General features: G+C 45.7%; 1 long non-coding RNA gene across 1 annotated transcript; it reads left to right on the top strand.

Annotated features, from left to right (window-relative positions):
- Positions 1-1204: 1204 nt before the first annotated feature.
- On the top strand, positions 1205-12738 carry LOC138784936 (uncharacterized). Its single transcript, XR_011361983.1, has 3 exons — positions 1205-1382; positions 6912-7085; positions 12627-12738. It is a non-coding gene; the product is annotated as an uncharacterized lncRNA (long non-coding RNA).
- The last annotated feature ends 10544 nt before the right edge of the window (positions 12739-23282 follow it).

The following is a 23282-nucleotide window of genomic DNA, read 5'->3' as shown; positions in this document are numbered from 1 at the left end:
AATTTGGCCGCTATCTAAAAATACATAAAAATACAATTATAGCTGTTCACAATGACTCACCCATAGCAGTGTGGTAGTGCTTGACCCCTACGCACGTTTCGCGTGGCTACGCTTCCTCAGGGGGAAGCGTAGCCACGCGAAACGTGCGTAGGGGTCAAGCACTACCACACTGCTATGGGTGAGTCATTGTGAACAGCTATAATTGTATTTTTATGTATTTTTAGATAGCGGCCAAATTTAACTCTGCACTTTTTAGCCCATAACTGGGAGGCTTGCTTTGCAATAATAGAAATAATAGCTCCATTGACTCTAGAGAATATGGTACTTTTCCAATCCTTATAAACTATTATTATAAACAGTGTGTGTGTAGGACACTATTTTATTCTTTTCTTTTTTGTTATTGTGTTTTTAATTGATACATGTAATTTACTTGTTATATGCAAATTAAATTTTTATATTCATCTGAAAGCCTTGTTTTCGCTCTTTTGGTATACAATATATATCACACATACACCATGTATATAACATACAGTATACATATATCACACATACATCATGTATATAACATACATCACACATACACCATGTATATAACATACAGTATACATATATCATACATACATTACACTTACACCATGCCATGTACATAACATACAGTATACATATATCACACATACATCATGTACATAACATACAGTATACATATATCACACATACACCATGTACATAACATACAGTATACATATATCACGCATACATCATGTACATAACATACATCACACATACACCATGTATATAACATACAGTATACACATATCATACATCCTCCATGTACATAACATACAGTATACATATATCACACATACATCATGTACATAACATACATCACACATACACCATGTATATAACATACAGTATACATATATCATACATCCACCATGTATATAACATACAGTATACATATATCACACATACACCATGTATATAACATACAGTATACATATATCACACATACACCATGTATATAACATACAGTATACATATATCACACATACACCATGTATATAACATACAGTATACATATATCAGATATTTGTGCAGGCAGCAGGTGCAGTGACAGGTGACACATCAGCTGATGTATCTGGAAGGTGTCAGGAGGTCTCATGGAGTTTGCACTTATCTTCTACCATCCCTTTATCTATAGATCCCAGACACTGAGAAGCCAGAGACTGCCAGCAGAGGTGACGGCCGTGTGATCTCTTCCTTCAACTCATAGACGGTCTACAAGACTCCTCCAGAACCATCAGCACCAGCCATGAAGACTTCTGCTGTCCTGCTTGTCCTCTCCACCTGCTTCTTGCTGCTCTCACAAGCTGCTCCAGGTTTGTACATTACTCTTTTTCCATAACAGAATAGTGTCATAGAACGGCCGCTGTCTGAGATGTTCACATGGCCCATACTGCAATATAGGCCAGGTGAACATTACTTCATCTTAATTGTAATGAGGGCACATTTGGGTGTAATGTAAATTCAGGTGTATATATATTACATTCGGGTGTGCCCGCACTTCAATTATCCATAGAACACAATGTAAAGTACAGCTGCAGCCGCACTTTACATTGTCTGCACAGCCTATTTTACTGAATAGCGGGCACACAAAATTGACATGTCAGTTTTTTGTGTGGCCGTAGTGTATAAGTCTAAGCCATACTGTCAATAAACAGTGGCCCTTGTTGCAATCTGCAACTGGGGTCCTATATAGAGATGAGCGAAAAATGTGAAATATTTGAATCGATCTGATTTGAATAGCTCCCGATATTCAACTATTCGAACGAATATCAAATCCCATAATAGTCTATGGGAGAAAAATCCTTGGGACCTGAAAATCAATATGTAGAATTGGTGGTCACCAAGTCCATAAAGACGTTTTTAGAAAGTAATCCAAACACCTCTGGAATTCATCTGGGAAAGCAGGGAAGCAGTATTACAGGGAACTGTATTACCGGCAATAGTAATTGCCGGTGATAATACCGCTCCCTTTAATAGTTAATATTTAATTAATAAAGCAAATTTTCATTCTAAGAAAGCTATTTTCGTTGTATAATAGCATAATTAAAACAATTAAAGGCTTGTTCAATGAAATATACTGTTAATAAAAAAAGGAATATATAAATTAATGTATATATATATATATATTTATTTATTTACTGTATATATAATTGAACAAGCCTTTATTTGTTTTAATTATGCTATTGTACAGCGAAAATAGCTTTCTTAGAATGAAAATGTGCTTTATTAATTGAATATTAACTATTAAAGGGAGCGTTATTATTGCCGGTAATTGCTATTGCAGCTCAATGTATTACTTAATTAATGTTTCTTCTACTGTTGCTATTGTGATAAAAAAAAATAGCATCATTAGAAGAAACATTTGCTGTTTTAATTAAAGTATTAATTAAGTATTACATTGAGGTGTATTACCGGCAACAGCAATTACCAGCAACAATACAGCTCCCTGTAAAAGTTAATAATTAATTAATAAAGCACATTTTTGTTATAAGAAAGCTATTTTCGTTGTACAATAGCATAATTAAAACGAATAAAGGCTTGTTCAAATAAATATACTGTAAATAAATAAATAAATAAATATATATATATTTATTTTTATATTTATTTTTTTATTAACAGTATATTTAATTGAACAAGCCTTTATTCGTTTTAATTATGCTATTGTACAACGAAAATAGCTTTCTTATAACAAAAATGTGCTTTATTAATTAACCCCTAGACAACCCTAGACGTACAGGTACGTCCAGGGCCGCCTACGGGTGTTAAGAAGGGGGGCTGCGTGGCGCCACGGTCCCAGGTGCCGCATGTAGCCCGGGACCGCGATCAGACCGTGCCTGCTAATTAAGTAATCGGATGCAGCTGTCAAACTTGACAGCCTCATCTGATTACCTTATGCAGCCGTTCCCTGGTGTCTAGTGGGGTGGATCGCTCCTCCGGGCCAGGGTCTGCACTGTAATGGCGCTGATCCCGGCTCGGCACTTGATTGCTTCCGGCTGCAGCAGCCGGAAGCAATCCAGTGCCTATCTCATCAATCTATGCTGTACTGGAAGTCCCCCAGGGGGGCTTCTAGTATAAGTGTAAAAAAAAAGGTGTTGTTGTTAATAAAAAGCCCCCTCCCCTAATAAAAGTTAGAATACCCCCCTTTTCCCATGTTGTAAATAAAAATAAATAAATAAACATGTTTTGCATCGCCGCGTGCGTAATCGCCCAAACTATTAATTAATTACATTCCTGATCTCAAACGGTAAGATAGATAGAAACGCTAGAAAGAACACATCATAGCGCAAAAAATGACACCTCGCACACCCCCATAGACCAAAGGATAAAAGCGCTACAAGCCTGGAAATGGAGCGATTGTAAGGAACATATATTTGTTAATAATGGTTTGAATTTTTTACAAGCCATCAAATAAAATAAAATGTTACATATCATTGTAATCGTAACGACTTGAGGAACATATATAACAAGTCAGTTTTACCCCAGGGCGAACGGCGTAAAAACAAATACCCCCCAAATAAAAGAAACGCGTTGTTTTTTTTTTCAATTTTACCACACATTGAATTTTTTCCTGCTTTTGCAGTGTACTTTATGAAAAAAATAAGCCTGTCATTGCAAAATACAATTAGTGGCGCAAAAAAAAAAAAAAAAGGCCTCAAATGCAACTGCTATGGCCTTTTAATTACAAGGAGGAAAAAACAAAAAAAAGGCAAAACCCTCTAAGGGTTAAATATTAACTTTTACAGGGTGCAGTATTATTGCTGGTAATTGCTATTGCTGGTAATACCGTTCCCTGTAATTCGCTCATCTCTAGTCCTATACAGTGCACACATGATAGTGTGCCGGAGCGGTGGGATAATCTGTATTCAGCTCATCATCACAGAGTCTTCTAGTACAAAAGAAGGTAGATAAAAAGAGGCAACTCCTATATACCAACTAAAAAAATAGGATAAAGAGAGGGAGAGAGAGAGAGATACACACCTTTAGTGTCTCCCACACCACCTCCTCTCCTCACTCCCACACCACCTCCTCTCCTCGCTCCCACACCACCTCCTCTCCTTGCTCCCACACCACCTCCTCTCCTCCCTCCCACACCACCTCCTCTCCTCCCTCCCACACCACCTCCTCTCCTCCCTCTCACACCACCTCCTCTCCTCGCTCCCACACCACCTCCTCTCCTCCTTCCCACACCACCTCCTCTCCTCGCTCGAACACCACCTCCTCTCCTCGCTCCCACACCACCTCCTCTCCTCCCTCCCACACCACCTCCTCTCCTCGCTCCCACACCACCTCCTCTCCTCCCTCCCACACCACCTCCTCTCCTCCCTCCCACACCACCTCCTCACCACCCACACCACCTCTCACACCACCTCCTCTCCTCGCTCCCACACCACCTCCTCTCCTCCTTCCCACACCACCTCCTCTCCTCCCTCCCACACCACCTCCTCTCCTCCCTCCCACACCACCTCCTCTCCTCCCTCCCACACCACCTCCTCTCCTCGCTCCCACACCACCTCCTCTCCTTCCTCCCACACCACCTCCTCTCCTCCCTCCCACACCACCCCCTCTCCTCGCTCCCACACCACCTCCTCTCCTCGCTCCCACACCACCTCCTCTCCTCCCTCCCTCCCACACCACCTCCTCTCCTCCCTCCCACACCACCTCCTCTCCTCGCTCCCACACCACCTCCTCTCCTCCTTCCCACACCACCTCCTCTCCTCGCTCCCACACCACCTCCTCTCCTCCCTCCCACACCACCTCCTCTCCTCGCTCCCACACCACCTCCTCTCCTCCTTCCCACACCACCTCCTCTCCTCGCTTCCACACCACCTCCTCTCCTCCCTCCCACACCACCTCCTCTCCTCCCTCCCACACCACCTCCTCTCCTCGCTCCCACACCACCTCCTCTCCTCCCTCCCACACCACCTCCTCTCCTCCCTCCCACACCACCTCCTCTCCTCGTTCCCACACCACCTCCTCTCCTCGCTCCCACACCACCTCCTCTCCTCCCTCCCACACCACCTCCTCTCCTCGCTCCCACACCACCTCCTCTCCTCCCTCCCACACCACCTCCTCTCCTCCCTCCCACACCACCTCCTCTCCTCCCTCCCACACCACCTCCTCTCCTCGCTCCCACACCACCTCCTCTCCTCGCTCCCACACCACCTCCTCTCCTCCCTCCCACACCACCTCCTCTCCTCGCTCCCACACCACCTCCTCTCCTCCTTCCCACACCACCTCCTCTCCTCGCTTCCACACCACCTCCTCTCCTCCCTCCCACACCACCTCCTCTCCTCCCTCCCACACCACCTCCTCTCCTCGCTCCCACACCACCTCCTCTTCTCGCTCCCACACCACCTCCTCTCCTCCCTCCCACACCACCTCCTCTCCTCCCTCCCACACCACCTCCTCTCCTCGCTCCCACACCACCTCCTCTCCTCCCTCCCACACCACCTCCTCTCCTCCCTCCCACACCACCTCCTCTCCTCCCTCCCACACCACCTCCTCTCCTCATCCCCTCACTGTTGGTGTTCCCCAAGGCATCAGGAACCATCTCTACGCCGATGACACTCAGATCTTCCTCTCCGGTCCGGATATCACCTCTCAGCTATCCAGGATACCAGAGTGTCTATCGGCCATATCTTCCTTCTTCTCCCCCTGTTTTCTAAAACTACCGTATTTTCCGGCGTATGAGGTGACTGGGTGTATAAGATCTTATACGCCCAGTCGCCTTATACGCCGGAAAATACGGTAGTTTTGTTTTATCCATGTTAAATTTTAAAAAACAGGAGGAGAAGAAGGAAGATATGGCTGATAGACACTCTGGTATCCTGGATAGCTGAGAGGTCATATCCGGACTTTTAAGAAGATTGTCAGGGGTTTGCCTTATAGGCTGGAAAATGTTAACCCCTGCCTGACCACAGCCCTGCTGCGGTCAGGCAGGGGTTAACTGCAGCTAAATAAATAAAAAATAAAAAAAAACCATTTAACTCACCTAGGGCTCGTTCCCGGCATCGGCGAGCCTCCCGTACCATTCCCAGCGCAGGCAGTGTGATGTACACTACCGGCGCCGGAGATCGCCGAACCTCTCCCAGGCAGCAGAGCGTCTCAACGGAGAGGCTCAGAGACGTTCAGCTGCCAGGAAAGCTTTGAGAGAATAAAAGAGGCTTCGGGAACTTCCGGCGCCTCTCTCATCCTCCCGAAGCTTTCCCGGGCAGCCGAGCGTCTCATCCTCCCGAAGCTTTCCCGGGCAGCTGAGCGTCTCATCGGCGCCTCTCTCACTCTTCTGAAGCTCTCTTGGCAGCCGAGCCTCTCCGATGTGACGCTCTGCTGCCCGGAAGAGGTTTGGTGATCTCAGTTTCCGGTAGTGTACGTCACACTTTCTGCGCTGGGAATGGTACGGGAGGCACGCCGATGCCGGGAACGGGACCCAGGTGAGATAATTTATTTTATTTTTTTTATAGTGGTACCCGGCGTATAAGATGACCCCCGACATCTAAGAAGATTTTTCGGGGTTAAAAAGTCGTTTTATATGCTGGAAAATATGGAAATCATCTTTCCCCCATTCGGCTCCATCTAATCTCTCAATCACAATCAATGGCGGCACTCTGTCCCCCACGCCCCCTGCCTCGGGGTCACCTTTGACTCCATCCATTTTTGTTACCATGTTGCATTGTGTTGTTGTCATCCTTCAGTCTGTAAGAATAGATGATAGTGATATATAGTGACTTATTTATGGGCCGGATCTGTAGATGAATCCGATAGCGCCCCCATAGATGCAGAGGACGTGTGTATAATCTTCCATCTGTAACAGCTTATAAACCCCGTAACAATCTTTATTCCAGATGATGAGAGATGCCAGGCCACGGCCGTGAAAATCTGTGCTTTGCGTCCTGTTGTTTATGTTTACAATCAAGCAACAAATGATTGTATAAAGGTCAAGTATGGCGGCTGTGTGGAACAGAAATACAGATTTAGAACCTATGACGAATGTATGAAAGCCTGCAAGATGTAATAAGGTAAGTGGCTGAGATAGAGAGATAGATAGATAGATAGATAGATAGATAGATAGATAGATAGATAGATAGATAGGAGATAGATAGATAGATAGATAGATAGATAGATAGGAGATAGATAGATAGATAGATAGATAGATAGATAGATAGATAGATAGAAGATAGATAGATAGGAGATAGATAGATAGGAGATAGATAGATAGATAGATAGATAGGAGATAGATAGATAGGAGATAGATAGATAGATAGATAGATAGATAGATAGATAGGAGATAGATAGATAGGAGATAGATAGATAGATAGATAGATAGATAGATAGATAGATAGATAGATAGTAGATAGATAGATAGATAGATAGGAGATAGATAGGAGATAGATAGATAGATAGATAGATAGATAGATAGATAGATAGATAGGAGATAGATAGATAGGAGATAGATAGATAGATAGATAGATAGATAGATAGATAGATAGATAGATAGATAGGAGATAGATAGATAGGAGATAGATAGATAGATAGATAGATAGATAGATAGATAGATAGATAGGAGATAGATAGATAGATAGGAGATAGATAGATAGATAGATAGATAGGAGATAGATAGATAGGAGATAGATAGATAGATAGATAGATAGATAGATAGATAGATAGATAGATAGGAGATAGATAGATAGATAGATAGGAGATAGATAGATAGATAGGAGATAGATAGATAGATAGATAGATAGATAGATAGGAGATAGATAGATAGATAGATAGATAGATAGATAGATAGATAGATAGGAGATAGATAGGAGATAGATAGATAGGAGATAGATAGATAGATAGATATAGATGAACCAGCAGCACTCTGTTCTTTGTAGTTCAAAACAAAAGTGTCTTTATTCCATATAAGTGCGACGTTTCAACCGCCTCTCGCGGTCTTTTTGCTTGAAAAAGACCGCGAGAGGCGGTTGAAACGTCGCACTTATATGGAATAAAGACACTTTTGTTTTGAACTACAAAGAACAGAGTGCTGCTGGTTCATCTATATATATACTACAGTGGACCCAGGTCTACGGTCCGACCCGCTGGCACCAGTCATCACAAGTTGTGCTGCTCTCATCCTTTGAATAGATAGATAGATAATTCAAAGTAGATTCAATGGCACTCCAAGATAAATTGCAAAATGCAGTGTTTATTCCAGTGTCCAAAAAGTAGTAACAGCACAGCAATAGGCCTATTGCCTATTGCTGTGCTGTTACTACTTTTTGGACACTGGAATAAACACTGCATTTTGCAATTTATCTTGGAGTGCCATTGAATCTACTTTGAATATATAAGGAAGTCCGTGGTTAAGACTACAAGAGGCACCCGTTTACACTACCGTCAGTGCTGCTGAAATTACTTGCATATAGATAGATAGATAGATAGATAGATAGATAGATAGATAGATAGATAGATAGATAGATAGGAGATAGATAGATAGGAGATAGATAGATGATAGATAGATAGATAGATAGATAGATAGATAGATAGATAGATAGATAGATAGGAGATAGATAGATAGATAGATAGATAGGAGATAGATAGGAGATAGATAGATAGATAGATAGATAGATAGATAGATAGATAGATAGATAGATAGGAGATAGATAGATAGATAGATAGATGATAGATAGATAGATAGATAGATAGATAGATAGATGGATAGATAGGAGATAGATAGAGAGATAGATAGATAGATAGATAGGAGATAGATAGATAGGAGATAGATAGATAGATAGATAGATAGATAAATAGATAGATAGATAGATAGGAGATAGATAGGAGATAGATAGATAGATAGATGATAGATAGATAGATAGATAGATAGATAGATAGATAGATAGGAGATAGATAGATAGATAGATAGATAGGAGATAGATAGATAGATAGATAGATAGATAGGAGATAGATAGATAGATGATAGATAGATAGATAGATAGATAGATAGGAGATAGATAGATAGATAGATAGATAGATAGATAGATAGATAGATAGATAGGAGATAGATAGATAGATAGATAGATAGGAGATAGATAGATAGATGATAGATAGATAGATAGATAGGAGATAGATACAGGGGCGGAACTACCGCCGTAGCAGCCGTAGCGGCTGCTACGGGGCCCCTAATATCAGGGGGCCCGTGGCCTTGGCCCCCCGAAGATGACCGCTTGCAACACCCGGCGGCCGAGCGGGCCTCCCGGGTGTTCAGTGTTCTGACTGACAGCGCGAGAAGCCATAGGCTTCCCGCCCTGTCAATCATTCTTGTGACCGCAAGCAAGCATTCTGCTTGCGATCACAAGAGTGTCCCACCCAATGAGCAGCTCTTTGGTGAAGTCCTGGCAGCGTCATCGCTGAGCGCTCAGTGTGCGCCGCCGCGGCTGGGACTTCCGGTACTAAGAACACAAACCGGAAGTCCCAGCCGCCGCGGCGCACACTGAGCGCTCAGCGATGACGCTGCCGGGACTTCACCAGAGGGCTGCTCATCGGGCGGAGGCAGAGAGAAGAGGAGACCCGCGACCGACGGGGGAGCGTGGGGTTAGGTGAGTTATGTGTTTGTTTTTTTTAATCAGAGGGGCAACACTGCGGGCTATGTGGGGAAGGGGATGCACAACACTGCGGGCTATGTGGGGAAGGGGATGCACAACACTGCGGGCTATGTGGGGAAGGGGGATGCACAATACTGGGGGCTAAGGATGCACAATACTGGGGGCTATGTGGGGAAGGGGATGCACAATACTGGGGGCTATGTGGGAAGGGGATGCACAATACTGGGGGCTATGTGGGGAAGGGGATGCACAATACTGGGGGCTATGTGGGGAAGGGGATGCACAATACTGGGGGCTATGTGGGGAATGGGATGCACAATACTGGGGGCTATGTGGGGAAGGGGATGCACAATACTGGGGGCTATGTGGGGAAGGGGATTGCACAATACTGGGGGCTATGTGGGGAAGGGGATGCACAATACTGGGGGCTATGTGGGGAAGGGGATGCACAATACTGGGGGCTATGTGGGGGAGGGGATGCACAATACTGGGGGCTATGTGGGGGCTGGGGATGCACAATACTGGGGGCTATGTGGGGAAGGGGATGCACAATACTGGGGGCTATGTGGGGAAGGGGATGCACAATACTGGGGGCTATGTGGGGAAGGGGATGCACAATACTGGGGGCTATGTGGGGAAGGGGATGCACAATACTGGGGGCTATGTGGGGAAGGGGATGCACAATACTGGGGGCTATGTGGGGGAGGGGATGCACAATACTGGGGGCTATGTGGGGGAGGGGATGCACAATACTGGGGGCTATGTGGGGGCTGGGGATGCACAATACTGGAGGCTATGTGGGGGAGGGGATGCACAATACTGGGGGCTATGTGGGGGAAGGGGATGCACAATACTGGGGGCTATGTGGGGAAGGGGATGCACAATACTGGGGGCTATGTGGGGGAGGGGATGCACAATACTGGGGGCTATGTGGGGAAGGGGATGCACAATACTGGGGGCTATGTGGGGAAGGGGATGCACAATACTGGGGGCTATGTGGGGAAGGGGATGCACAATACTGGGGGCTATGTGGGGAAGGGGATGCACAATACTGGGGGCTATGTGGGGGAGGGGATGCACAATACTGGGGGCTATGTGGGGGCTGGGGATGCACAATACTGGGGGCTATGTGGGGAAGGGGATGCACAATACTGGGGCTATGTGGGGAAGGGGATGCACAATACTGGGGGCTATGTGGGGAAGGGGATGCACAATACTGGGGGCTATGTGGGGAAGGGGATGCACAATACTGGGGGCTATGTGGGGAAGGGGATGCACAATACTGGGGGCTATGTGGGGGAGGGGATGCACAATACTGGGGGCTATGTGGGGGAGGGGATGCACAATACTGGGGGCTATGTGGGGGCTGGGGATGCACAATACTGGAGGCTATGTGGGGGAGGGGATGCACAATACTGGGGGCTATGTGGGGAAGGGGATGCACAATACTGGGGGCTATGTGGGGAAGGGGATGCACAATACTGGGGGCTATGTGGGGGAGGGGATGCACAATACTGGGGGCTATGTGGGGAAGGGGATGCACAATACTAGGGGCTATATGGGGAAGGGGATGCACAATACTGGGGGCTATGTGGGGAAGGGGATGGACAATACTGGGGGCTAAGGATAGACAACACTGGGGGCTAAGGATGGACAACACTGGGGGCTACATGGGGGATGCACAATACTGGGGGCTATATGGGGGATGCACAATACTGGGGGCTATATGGGGGGATGCACAATACTGGGGGCTATATGGGGGATGCACAATACTGGGGGCTATATGGGCGGGATGCACAATACTGGGGGCTATATGGGGGATGGGAATGCACAACACTGGGGGCTACCTATATGGGGGATGGACAACACTGGGGGCTACCTATATGCGGGACGGGGATGGACAACACTGGGGGCTACCTATATGCGGGACGGGGATGGACAACACTGGGGGCTACTTTTATGGGGAATGTGGGCCATCTAAAAGGGGAACTACACAGAGGGGCCATTTATGAAGGGGACTAGGGGGCATCTATAAGGGGAACTACACTGGGGGGGGTCGACACAGAGGGGTCATCTAAGAGGACTACACAGAGGGGACCATATACTGTAGGGCAGGGATAGGGAACCTTGGCTCTCCAGCTATTGCAAAACTACAGCTTTATTTTTGACTGTCCATACATGATGGGAGTTGTAGTTTTGCAGAAGCTGGAGAGCAGAGATTCCCTACCTCTGATATAGGTGATGCACAGAGGGTGTCATCTACTATAAATGGATTACACAGAGGGGGATCTCTACTATAGTAGATGCACATGGGGCCATCTATATGGAGGACTGAACAAGGGGCAATCTATAAGCTGTCTACACAGAGCCTAATTTGTCTGTCTGGCAGATTCTGTGGATTCGTGGCTCGGAGTTCTTATAATGGCCCAGGACAGATGGAGAAGAAAATGAAAAGGAAACAACTCTAATGAGAGAAGGCGTCCCCTGTGAGTCACTTAATATAACTGCAGTGTAATTTATATGGTGTATAGAACCTGTGTAGAGCTGGGTGTGTTGATGGCATAGTGGTTGGTCGAGGAGGGGGGGGCCCCAATCAAAAGTTTGCTGTGGGGCCCAGCCATTTCTAGTTACGCCCCTGGATAGATAGATAGATAGATAGATAGATAGATAGATAGCTAGATAGGAGATAGATAGATAGATAGATAGATAGATAGATAGATAGATAGATAGATAGGAGATAGATAGGAGATAGATAGATAGATAGATAGATAGATAGATAGATAGATAGATAGATAGATAGATAGGAGATAGATAGGGGATAGATAGATAGGAGATAGATAGATAGATAGATAGATAGATAGATAGATAGATAGATAGCCTTTATATATACAGTTTCTGAAACCACCACTAGTTTTGCCAGTGTTGTTATATAATTTCCTCTAAATAACACCTTAGTGTTCTCTCTTCCAGGTTCGGTGATTTCCCTATGACAGATCTTCCTGTCGCACTTCCAGACATCATAATTCTTTCTGATGATCTTACAAGTTGTTTGGAAAGTAAATAATAAATGTCTGTGAGCTTCTCCTGTCTGGTCATTATTTATCTGTCCATCTGAGCTTCATGTCTCCCATCGGCTGCAGTACTCACCAAGAGGGAAAGAGGGAGCAACATGGAGATATTGGAATACAACAAAAAAAAAACTGACATGTGTTTTTCGTGCGGCCGGTTGGAATCCCAGCCAGGGTGTATACTGTGAGTATACGCTCCAGCCAGGGTTTTATACATTCACATGCAACGTATGTTTTGCATAAATCACTACCATTGTTACGCGATTACCCGGGCAGCCCCCCGCCCCCTCACCTGCTCGCTGCTGCCGTGTGCAATAGCGGCGTCAGCGAGTGGGGAACGAGGAGCAGACGAGCGCCCCGTGTAATAGGGGCTTAACTCCATTGATCATCTGGGCGATGTTCTCCCGCGCCTCATTTATCATGATTTATGCTTGCTTACTGGCAGGGCCGACCTTAGGGTAAATGGCGCCCTGTGCGAAACCTTTTTTTCGGTGCCCCCCCCCTTAAGGCTCCTTCAGCCTTCCACCCCTACAGACAACACCCATCACCAGCCAGCCAGCCATTCACACTACTACCCCTCTGCCATACACACAACTTCCCTACCCCCCCACCTTACAAGCATCTACCCCTCCACTATTCACCCAGCTACCCCCCAGCCATACACACAACTACCACCCCCAGCCCCTTACACAACTACCACCCCCAGCCTCCCACACAACTACAGCCCCCAGCCCCTCACACAACTACCACCCCCAGCCCCTCACACAACTACCACCCCCAGCCCCTCACACAACTACCACCCCCAGCCCCTCACACAACTACCACCCCAGCCTCCCACACAACTACCACCCCCAGCCCCTCACACAACTACCACCCCCAGCCCCCCACACAACTACCACCCCCAGCCCCTCACACAACTACCACCCCCAGCCCCTCACACAACTACACCCCCAGCCCCTCACACAACTACCACCCCCAGCCCCTCACACAACTACCACCCCCAGCCTCCCACACAACTACAGCCCCCAGCCCCTCACACAACTACCACCCCCAGCCCCTCACACAACTACCACCCCCAGCCCCTCACACAACTACCACCCCCAGCCCCTCACACAACTACCACCCCCAGCCCCTCACACAACTACCACCCCCAGCCTCCCACACAACTACCACCCCCAGCCACAGCCGAGAATTCTTACCAGAGCGCCGGCCATGGCATGTCTTCACCTGGACTGCACGTCCCCTTACTGATTGGACGGAGGTGCGAGCAGGGGAGAAGAGAAGCTAACCACTGTGGGAGGAGGGCGGCAGGGGCGCTTCGGCTGCATGATCGGTTTTAGGCAAAGTGTGGCCCTGGGCAAAATGAAAAGTGGGGCCTCAAATGTTAAAATATTGTACCAGCAAAACGGACACTCAGTTTATTCAGAAATGGCGTACCATGGCCTCCTCAGCCTCTAAACCAACGACCTATTTCCTATACACACAAATCACTAGAGATGAGCGAATTTCCAGTACAAAGTCAATGGCTTTGTTAGCTTGGCAATCTGCTTATTACCCTGCTGCTTTTAGAGTCTGTGCCGCTCCACCCTGAGTGCCTGGAAAAGCTGCATCCAGTCCCGGGAAACTTCTCCCAGCTTTTCCAAGCACTCAGGCGCAGGGCTCTGGATCTCAAAGGCAGCAGACTGACAAGCAGATTGCTGAGCTAACAAAGTGATTCGCTTTGTACTGTAAATTCGCTCATTTCTATCACCTCCATATTGTTACTGAACAAAGCGCAAAGAACAGATAAAACCGCTGTGTCATGGCATAATACCAGTATCACTCAATAATAAATCAGTAATACCACCATTACAGTCCACTGCCCAAACACCAATATGCCGCCCATAACGTAACCATGAGCGGTGGCCAGAGGTGAATGGGATTCCAAATACAGTCGTGCGAGCGGTCTATGCTTTTTCTGTAGCTCCCACTAATGTCTATGGCAGCGGAGAAGAGACAGGCACCAGAACAAGACAGAGAGGACATTACATGCTAGTAACATGGAGGGGTGGCCATATAATAACAGAGGATTGATGGTATGGACGCAGGAGCTGTGGACGTATTATCACTTGTGGATGCCGGCTGTGTTGTATAGCTGACATACTATTGTAGCAGAGCCGTGTAAGTGTCCTCATAGATGTGTACTGATTATTGATGATTTTTTGGTGGTGCGATCATAAATAGGAGGCAGATAGACAGAGAGATAGATAGGAGATAGATAGATAGGAGATAGATAGATAGATAGATAGGAGATAGATAGATAGATAGGAGATAGATAGATAGATAGATAGATAGATAGATAGATAGATAGATAGATAGGAGATAGATAGATAGGAGATAGATAGATAGATAGATAGATAGATAGATAGATAGATAGACAGATAGGAGATAGATAGATAGATAGATAGATAGATAGATAGATAGATAGATAGATAGAAGCTTGTATCTTGGAGCAGCACTACTTGAAAGTTTGAGGTGGGTGCCAGCGGGTGGCCGCGACCACGGCTTCCAATTAGCTATGCATAGAAAATCCCACAGCACTCCGATGTAGCAAATCAAACGTGATTTATTGCATGGTGAAAAAACAGCAAAAAAAGTCAAGGCGACGTTTCAACGACCACTGTCGTCTTTTTCAAGCGTGACTATACATCAACAACAGATCCTTTTATACAGGTGTGCAAATCAGTGCTCAACAGTGATTAGTGCAAAAGTGCACGTGATTAGGGTTTGACCAACAAACAAAGATATACATAGCAATAATACAAGTGAATACAAAAAGTACAATTATTTATGTACAAGTGCTCCAGTGTAATGCTAGCCGCTTGAATCGGGCGGCAAAGTATCGTAAAAATTCATATGAAACAACTAAGTATAAAGTTCATTGTAGCGGCTCCGGTTCACCACCAATGAAGGAAGGACGTAAACCCAGGCAGTTGTGCGCATGTCAGCGCTCCGTGAATAGAAGTTACACCCATCATGCTCAGATCTATGACAGGGATGTTGGTTGTAGTAGTGGTAGAGCTCGGTGATTCAGGCAGCCTAGTGCAGAAAAACGGCATCACCCCGGACCTTCATGTTCTCTGGTACCGCCGCTACTGCAGTGATGGCTAGTTGTTCCCATCTAAACCACATATGTATAATGTGAATAGTCACCATGGCTACAAAGCAATCAATGCGGTACTTGGGACGGTGTTAGGAGTATCGCATCACCCCGGACCGTATCATCCGGTACCGCTTCCTCCTCCCGTCCTGTGGCCCCTCCAGGCCCCTTCCCATAGACTGCTTGTAATATACAACAGATCGAAAAACCGCTGTATGTGAATGGTGACTACAACTAAGCACAAAATAACCATACCGATACTTGGGACGAGCATGGGAGAAGCGCATCATGTCGGACTAAATGCTTGTCATCCGGCCTTGCTGCTCCCCAACGTCCTGTGGCCATTGTCGGCCCCTTCTCTTAGGTTACTAGTGTTTACATCGGGTTTAAAGAAGACCAATTTGTGTAAATGGTACCTGGTACTTATCCGAAAAAAGAGCATCCGGGTTAAGAATATCATTTTTACTGCCTTGGTTTGTCCCAACTTCAGAGAGTGGTGAGTCTGTCCGCCGCGATCCAGTAGAAAATTTGTACTATGATCTGTAAAACAAATACTGGTAAGTATATAGAAAAAGATCTGATGTAAACAATTTTTACAGACTAGGCGATGAAACACAGACCCTAGGGGGTACAGAGGAACAACAACCTAACCCATCATATGGCGTGAGGTTTTATACTCTACATTGAGTAAAAATATGGTGAAAGGTTCCAACTTTATTCACCCTGTGACACAAAAAAAGTATAAAATTAAACATTACTTATCCTGCAAATCTGACTATGTTATCTATATTTTATGGTGCCCATGTAATAAGATTTATGTAGGGGAAACCACTGGTGAGTTTAGGGTAAGATTTACCCAACACAGGTATAGTATCAGAAAGCAGAGGATGGACTTACCTGTGTCTAAACACTGTGTGGAGATGGGTCACCGGGAGACCGAGCTGAAATGCATGGTGGTTGATAGAGTCCCAGTACCTACGAGAGGAGGCAACAGACAATTGGCGTTACATAGACGTGAGTTGGAATGGATTTTTAAAACTAATGCCTTGAGTCCGGCAGGACTCAATGTAGAGTATAAAACCTCACGCCATATGATGGGTTAGGTTGTTGTTCCTCTGTACCCCCTAGGGTCTGTGTTTCATCGCCTAGTCTGTAAAAATTGTTTACATCAGATCTTTTTCTATATACTTACCAGTATTTGTTTTACAGATCATAGTACAAATTTTCTACTGGATCGCGGCGGACAGACTCACCACTCTCTGAAGTTGGGACAAACCAAGGCAGTAAAAATGATATTCTTAACCCGGATGCTCTTTTTCGGATAAGTACCAGGTACCATTTACACAAATTGGTCTTCTTTAAACCCGATGTAAACACTAGTAACCTAAGAGAAGGGGCCGACAATGGCCACAGGACGTTGGGAGCAGCAAGGCCGGATGACAAGCATTTAGTCCGACATGATGCGCTTCTCCCATGCTCGTCCCAAGTATCGGTATGGTTATTTTGTGCTTAGTTGTAGTCACCATTCACATACAGCGGTTTTTCGATCTGTTGTATATTACAAGCAGTCTATGGGAAGGGGCCTGGAGGGGCCACAGGACGGGAGGAGGAAGCGGTACCGGATGATACGGTCCGGGGTGATGCGATACTCCTAACACCGTCCCAAGTACCGCATTGATTGCTTTGTAGCCATGGTGACTATTCACATTATACATATGTGGTTTAGATGGGAACAACTAGCCATCACTGCAGTAGCGGCGGTACCGGAGAACATGAAGGTCCGGGGTGATGCCGTTTTTCTGCACTAGGCTGCCTGAATCACCGAGCTCTACCACTACTACAACCAACATCCCTGTCATAGATCTGAGCATGATGGGTGTAACTTCTATTCACGGAGCGCTGACATGCGCACAACTGCCTGGGTTTACGTCCTTCCTTCATTGGTGGTGAACCGGAGCCGCTACAATGAACTTTATACTTAGTTGTTTCATATGAATTTTTATGATACTTTGCCGCCCGATTCAAGCGGCTAGCATTACACTGGAGCACTTGTACATAAATAATTGTACTTTTTGTATTCACTTGTATTATTGCTATGTATATCTTTGTTTGTTGGTCAAACCCTAATCACGTGCACTTTTGCACTAATCACTGTTGAGCACTGATTTGCACACCTGTATAAAAGGATCTGTTGTTGATGTATAGTCACGCTTGAAAAAGACGACAGTGGTCGTTGAAACGTCGCCTTGACTTTTTTTGCTGTTTTTTCACCATGCAATAAATCACGTTTGATTTGCTACATCGGAGTGCTGTGGGATTTTCTATGCATAGATAGATAGATAGATAGATAGATAGATAGGAGATAGATAGATAGCTAGATAGATAGATAGATAGATAGATAGATAGATAGATAGACAGATAGGAGATAGATAGATAGATAGATAGATAGATAGATAGGAGATAGATAGATAGATAGATAGATAGATAGATAGATAGATAGATAGATAGATAGGAGATAGATAGATAGGAGATAGATAGATAGATAGATAGATAGATAGATAGATAGATAATAGATATATAGATAGATAGATAGATAGATAGATAGATAGATAGATAGGAGATAGATAGATAGATAGATAGATAGATAGATAGATAGATAGGAGATAGATAGATAGATAGATAGATAGATAGATAGATAGATAGATAGGAGATCAGACTCACCTTGCTGTGTTGCACTGTTTTTTGCCACTTTGGATATGAAATAAATCACAACGTTTGAATTCTAAGCTGTGCTGTGGGGAATTCCTTGCTATATTCAACGGGCTCCTGGTCAAAGCCGTCCCTGCTGGCACTCGGATCCACTACGGGTATAGTGCTACCTATATACTGTGATAGATAGATAGATGTGACAGATAATGGTGATGAAAATGGTGACAGAGAGTCACTGAAACATTGCGTTTGGAGTGTTGCACTATGAATTGACTGAATAAACACAGCTTATAGAGCTTTCTCACTACGCTGGAGTGCTGTGGATTCTCTGCATATATACTTATTACAATCTTTGGTCTGGATCAAGATCCGCTGGCACCACCAATATAACACTAAGCAGTGCTGCCTCTTCTCTTCTACTAGATAGATAGATAATCATACCTCCCAACCATCCCGGATCCGGCGGGACAGTCCCTTTTTTGGGGTGATGTCCCGCCGTCTCGGGACGGCCCCCATGTGTCCCGTTGTCCCCCACCTCGACCAGGCCCCGCCCCGTTCGCAACGGCAGCTGCAGCTGCCAGGTGCAGACTGCGGCCCTTTTACCGTGAGCGCTCCTAATGAGCGCTCACAGCGACACCTACTGGCCAGGCGTATGCCACTTCCGACGCTGAGAAGGCCATGCACAGGCTTCTGGTGCAGGCTTCCTTTTCAGCCCCGCGGCGCCCGCACTCCTCCCCTGCTTGGCACAGATGATGTCACATCCGGTGCCAAGAAGGAGAGAAGAGTACAGGCGCCGTGGAGCTGGAAGAGGAAGCCCATAGTTGCCAACAGTCCCAGGTATGACCCAGTAAGCCCCGCCCCCATCGCGGTAAGCCCCGCCCCCGGCGACCACCGCAAGGCTAACTAACCAGCAGAGTACACAGTGCCAGAGGAGGAAAGATGCCATGGACAACTGGAAATATGGTAAGTATAATGGGTGACATATATTTACCATATTTCCAGTTGTCCATGGCGTCTCTCCTCCTCTGGCCCTGTGTACTCTGCTGTTTAGTTAGCCCCGCGGTGGGTGCCGGGGGCGGGGCTTACAGCGATCAGGCGGGACTTACCGGGTCATACCCGGGACTGTTGGCAACTATGGAAGCCTGCACCAGCAGCTCCACGAGATTGAGTACTAAGAGGCATACTAAGGGGGTACTAAAGGGCATACTAAGAGGGTTCTAAAGGGCATACTAAGGGGGTACTAAAGGGCATACTAAGAGGGTTCTAAAGGGCATACTAAGGGGGTACTAAAGGGCATACTAAGGGGGTACTAAAGGGCATACTAAGGGGGTTCTAAAGGGCATACTAAGGGGGTACTAAAGGGCATACTAAGGGGGTACTAATGGGCATACTAAGGGGGTACTAAAGGGCATACTGAGGGGTACTAAAGGGCATACTGAGGGGGTACTAAAGGGCATACTAAGGGGGTACTAAAGGGCATACTAAGGGTACTAAAGGGCATACTGAGGGGTACTAAAGGGCATACTGAGGGGGTACTAAAGGGCATACTAAGAAGGTACTATGGGGGTACTAAAGGGCATACTGAGGGGTACTAAGAAGGTACTAAAGGGCATACTAAGGGGGTACTAAAGGGCATACTAAGGGGGTACTAAAGGGCATACTAAGGGGGTTCTAAAGGGCATACTAAGGGGGTACTAAAGGGCATACTAAGGGGGTTCTAAAGGGCATACTAAGGGGGTACTAAAGGGCATACTAAGGGGGTACTAAAGGGCATACTAAGGGGGTATTAAAGGGCATACTAGGGGGGTACTAATGGGCATACTAAGGGGGTACTAAAGGGCATACTAAGGGGGCTCTAAAGGGCATACTAAGGGGGTACTAAAGGGCATACTAAGGGGGTACTAAAGGGCATACTAAGGGGGTTCTAAAGGGCATACTAAGGGGGTACTAAAGGGCATACTAAGGGGGTTCTAAAGGGCATACTAAGGGGGTACTAAAGGGCATACTAAGGGGGTACTAAAGGGCATACTAGGGGGGTACTAATGGGCATACTAAGGGGGCTCTAAAGGGCATACTAAGGGGGTACTAAAGGGCATACTAAGAAGGTACTATGGGGGTACTAAAGGGCATACTGAGGGGTACTAAAGGGCATACTAAGGGGGTACTAAGGGGCATATTAAGTGGGTACTAAGAAGGTACTAGGGGGTACTAAAGGGCATACTGAGAAGGTACTAAGGGGCATACTAAGAAGGTACTAGGGGTTATTATGGGGCATACTAAGTGGGTACTAAGAGGGTATTAGGGGGTACTAAGGGGCATACTAGGGGGTACTAAAGGGCATACTGAGGGGGTACTAAGGGGCATACTAAGAGGATACTAAGGGGCATACTAAGAGGGTACTAGGGGGTATTATGGGGCATACTAAGTGGGTACTAAGAGGGTATTAGGGGGCACTAAGGGCATACTAAGGGGGTACTAAAGGGCATACTGAGGGGGTCCTAAGGGGGTACCAAGAGTCATACTAAGGGGGGTACTAAGGGGATACTAAGAGGCATACAACATAGGGGCATGCTATATACCATGTGGGGTCTAAAAAAGAGGGGTTATATTATGTGGGGGCTACAAAGGGGGCTATACTATGTGCTTTTGGGGGGGCTCCTGCACAGGAATGGGGCCTATACTATATAGGGGCTGCTGTGGGGGAGGGCTGTACTCTATGGGGACTGCTGCACAGGGGGAGGGGAAAGATGGCAAGAAACACAAAGCTGAAGCAGAGAAGACGTCCCCTGTGAGTCACCGAATACCTGCACTATAATCACCTATAAGGTCTGCAGAGCCTGTGTACAGTCTCATCTACTGCTATATGGTCACTGTATAGTGGATGTTATGTAGTAATGGTATAAGGGGGGTATAAGTCACTATGTGGTGAACATCTGGTGATAATATTTGTTTCTTATGTAATGGTAACAGGTGATGCGGTTATGAGGGGCGTGGCTACAGGGGGCGTGGCACATTGCCGTGACTGTCCCTCTTTCCTCTGTTTAAAAGTTGGGAGGTATGGATGATAGATAGATACGAGGTGTGGGGAGCGTTAGCTTGGGGTTAACTCCCTCCGGGTCAGCTGGTACGGTGGTGTGGTAGTTGAGTGGGTCTTGGGTCACGGTAGCCTGGAGTGGTGTAGGACCCACCCTGGACAGTCTTGGCATCTTACCAGCACTCAAAAAAGAATTAACCCAAGTGTAGTGATGTAGTGACTCCAGACTCCTATGGGCTTCAGTCCGTGTTGGGTCCAGAACCTGGTCATCACCCCATGGCATGCTCTGCATCCTCACCGCTGCCCTCCTAGCCACGCTCTGCACTGCAGAAGGTCGCAACAGTTCAGGCAGGCAAACTTTTTTTTTCTCTTTGAGTTTGATGGAACCAAGCGAACGCATCACTACTGTTCACCCAACCACTAAGCTGGTACTGGTGGACACTGAAGTATTTACTGCGCCTTTAGTTATTACCTATTATGAAAAAGTGCACCCTTTGTAAACTTCAACCCCAGCGGGTTTCTATCTTCGTTAACATGACTTCATCAGGGAATCTGAGCTGCTCAATGTTCAAACTATACACAGAATATATCAAATAAAAACTCTGTCAGTTGTAATAGATTAAAGGGTTTGTTCATCACAAAAAATAATCATTTCAAATCAACTGGGGCCAGAAAGTGCCAGAGATTTGTAATTTACTTCTATTTAAAAAATCTCGTACTCCAGCAAAAAAGTTTTTTTCCCCCCAAAATTAACTGGTGTCAGAAAGTTATATAGATTTGTAATTTACTTCTATTTAAAAATCTCCAGTCTTATAGTACTTATTAGCTGATGTATGTCCTGCAGGAAGTGGTGTATTCTCTCCAGTCTGACACAGTGCTCCCCCGTGCTCCCCCGTGCTTCCGCTCCCCTGTGCTCCCCCTCCCCCGTGCTCCGCTCTGGTCCCGTCCCTCTCCCTCCCCTTGCCCCCCCCCCCTCCGGATTCGGCTCCCCCCGTTCTGAACGATCGTTTGAATCAGCTACAGGGACCTGATCCTTTGAATGAGTGTCAGTGTGTAACACTGACACTCATTCTCTATATAATGCATTACAGCACTAAATATGTGCTGTAATATATTATATTTACACCTGCAAAAGTAAAAAAACACACACAAATACATAAATAAAACAAATAAATTAAATAATTCAATAAATAAATACATAAATAAAAAATAAATAATTAAAATAAATATACACATTCCCCATCCCCCTTTATAAATGATCCCCTATAAATAAGATACACATATTTGGTATCGCCTTGTCCGTAATGACCCCATCTATTAACCTGTTACATTAATTATACCGCCAGATTAACGCCATTTAAAAAATAAATAAAAAAACTAACCAAAATGACAATTTTTTGTTAATCCCGCCCCCTAAAAAATATAGAAAAAAGCTATCAAAACGTCACATGTACCCAAAAGGTGTACCACTAAGAACGTCAGCTTATGCCGCAAAAAAAAAAGCCCTTACATAACTCCATTGGCGAAAAAATTAAAATATTACTGCTCTTTTAATATGCAAGACACAAACAGTATTTATAGTATAAATGCCATAAACTATAGCAAAAGCTATATAATATGGATATCACTGTAATCGTACCGACCTGAGGAATAAAAATAACATGTCATATGTGACG

This window comes from Dendropsophus ebraccatus, chromosome 2 (assembly GCF_027789765.1).
Source record: "Dendropsophus ebraccatus isolate aDenEbr1 chromosome 2, aDenEbr1.pat, whole genome shotgun sequence".
Taxonomy (NCBI): Eukaryota; Metazoa; Chordata; class Amphibia; order Anura; family Hylidae; genus Dendropsophus; species Dendropsophus ebraccatus.
This window is presented reverse-complemented; position numbering and strand designations above follow the sequence as displayed.